Source organism: Pleurodeles waltl, chromosome 5 (genome assembly GCF_031143425.1).
Source record: "Pleurodeles waltl isolate 20211129_DDA chromosome 5, aPleWal1.hap1.20221129, whole genome shotgun sequence".
NCBI classification, from domain to species: Eukaryota; Metazoa; Chordata; class Amphibia; order Caudata; family Salamandridae; genus Pleurodeles; species Pleurodeles waltl.
This window is the reverse complement of record NC_090444.1, coordinates 472,924,167-472,927,045: the sequence shown is the minus strand read 5'-3', so window position 1 is coordinate 472,927,045 and position 2,879 is coordinate 472,924,167. Positions and strand designations below refer to the sequence as shown.

General features: G+C 43.9%; 1 non-coding gene across 1 annotated transcript; it reads left to right on the top strand.

The window, feature by feature from the left end:
• The first annotated feature begins 487 nt into the window (after positions 1-487).
• LOC138297934 (U6 spliceosomal RNA) lies at positions 488-591 on the top strand. The gene has a single exon (XR_011204473.1). It is a non-coding gene; the product is annotated as a U6 spliceosomal RNA (small nuclear RNA).
• The last annotated feature ends 2,288 nt before the right edge of the window (positions 592-2,879 follow it).

Below are 2,879 nucleotides of genomic sequence, written 5' to 3'. Positions count from 1 at the left end.
AGCCTGACGAGGCTAGAAATACTCCATGCCAACCTAAGTATCAGATGTGGTATAGATACCACAGATTCTGTTGGATGATTATGGCAATTTCAGTAGCGCTCTGACAAAGGGCATGGCTGCGTTCCTCCAATTTCTCAGAAGCTGTGCAGGCATTTTTATTTGATATGCCTTTTGATGGCGCCTTCCTTTTTAGCGCGCATCCCGACTTTGCTATACGCCACTTAAGAGATACTCATAGTGGAACTCAGTCTTAAGGCCTCTTCATGGTACAGAGTCTTCCTCTGGCTTGCTTCCTCTGTTCTGGGATAGTTGTTTTTTCCCCTGTTGCACTTTTTTTCTGTCGTCCTTATGGTGGTGTGCTTTTTGTTTATAGTGTGACACCCAGTGTGGTGTTCCTGCTCCTGGCAGGTGCTATTCTTCATGTCATGGTGTAGCACTCAAGGTGGTGCTCCTGCATTGAAGGTGTTGTGTTTCTATTTACAAGGGCTTGCTTTGGTACCACAAATACTAAAATTGGTACGATGCAGAGAAGATTAGCAATGGTCCCTGCGCAAGGATGACACGCAAATTTGTGAAGTGTTCCATTGTTACACTATAGTTTCATTATTCTTCTGACCCTGGTTGGGTTTAGTATCTCTATAAAGGATTTTCTGTGTGCTCTGCTGATAGACGGGTGCCTAAGGGATTGTGCTCTCTATGGAGTTCTTCCTCAAGTTGGAGTTGTTTTCAGTCCCTGCTCTTCGGAGCAATTGGTATAGGCTTTTGGCCATTCTTTTATACTTACCTGTTACCTACTGGGAACTTGCTCAGCGCTCTTATGGGAGTGGTGTAGTTCCTTGTGTCAATAAGGATTCTACTGTGTTTTTTTTTTTTTTTTTTACAGATGTCCTTTCCCATTGGTCAGTAGGAGATGGTTTCTTCCTCTTTTCCTTGGTCTGCTTCCATTGGAGGTGTTAGTACCTCTTTGATTCCAAGTATCTCTCTTCTGGCTATTATATACTACAAGTAGGGAGCATAATCTGTTGCCCTTATAAGGCACTACTTTCAAAACCTTGATTTGATTTCACACGTACTCTTGTCTGGCATTTTGTCAAATCCATTCTTCTTCATGGTCTCCCTTTATTGCTGATATATGTATATATATCCTACTGAGAGTGGCCAGTAGGTAGTTATAGTTAGGACCATGTTTCCATAGAAAAAGCATTTTTTAACTTGCCTATATCTTTGGCACAGTTTGATGAATCTTCACAAAGTCTTACAAAAAAAGTGACCAGGTAATTCTTGTTGCGCACGGGAAGTTTCAGATTGATTAGTCAAGCGGGGGCCGAGAAAAAGGGGGCTAAAAAAACGTTGTGTTTCCCATGTTAATTCCCATAGGACCTGTCAACACGTCTACAGCCCAAACCACTGGACAGAAATATACCTAGTTTGGCAGAAAACTAGCTGCCGGTATGCAGCGTGTGCTTTTTGTTATTTGGTATAAATCCATTGAGTAGTTTAAGAGATATTTAAGGTCAAATAAAGTTGTATATCTCAGGCTGTGATTAATCGTGAAATTTATGAATTTTCGCAAATACCAGTGCAAAAAGAAGCGTTGCGATTGGCTGACTGCAACCTGACTAGAAAGTTGCTACTGCCATTTTATTTCACAGGCACGGTCCCCGGGGATGAATATTGAAATTGAAAGTTGCTTAAGGAGTCCGGGTGAAGGTACCCTGACCCCCAGGGATGTGATATAGGAATGCTTTAGGGGCAAATTATAGGTTTAATATCATTTTGCATCACAGCACGCAATATTTAGGAAAATTATGAAAACATTTTAAAGAAAAAACACAGATTCATTCATACACTAATTAATTCACTCATACATGCACTCAGAGGCTCATGCGCCCACTCACACACCCACTCAGACACTCCTGCTCCCACTCAGACCCACTCATAGATCCACACACCCACTTTCAGACCCACTCAGACACTAACGCATCCACTCACACATCCACTGATGGAGACAGTCCCCCTGGCCAACCTGTGCTGCTCACGGCCAAAGGCCATGCATGGTGTGGGGTTGGGCGGTAATAAGGGCTGGGCTGTAAGAACAGGCTACAAGGCCAAACCTTGTGACCAACCCCCACCGTGCACAGTGGAAGGCCGTGTGTGCTGGGGGTTAAAATAATGTATATTAATTAAAATGACTTTACGTTAGCAAGCCGTAGAAATTCTTTGAAAAAAATAAAAGTTATAGGGACATTATAGTTAGGTTCTGAATTTACTCATACAAAACAATAGAAATTCAGCAGTTATAGTTGGAGTTCTTTCAAGTAACTATAACTCGTGCACAAAGGTAACTACAACTCGGGCCTGTAGGAAAGTACCCTCTTTTTGGCATGGTTACCCCCACTTTTTGCCTATCAGTATGCTTTGATTGTTTTCATTGAGATCCTGCTAACCAGGAGCCCAGTGATTGTGCTCTATCTCTCTAAATTTGGATGCTTAGGACTTTGCACACCCCACGATTGGCCCACTGGTGCCCACTGTAAGTCCCTAGTATACGGTATTTAGGTACCCAGGGAATAGGAACACCAGGGGTTTCCCATGGGCTGCAGCATGTATTATGCCACCCATGGGAGCCCATGCAAAATGTGTCTGCAGGCCTGCCATTGCAGCCTGTGTGAAATGGTGCATGCACCCTTTCACCACAGGTCACTGCACCAGGTCACTGTAAGTCAACCCTATGGTAGGCCCTCCTAGCACAGAGGGCAGGGTGTATGTCACTGTGTGTGAGGACACCCCTGCATGCTAGGTGCTCCTAGGAACTCCAGCCCCAGTTACACTGGATTTTGTAAGTGCGGGGAAGCCTTTTTCCCATGTACTGGACACAG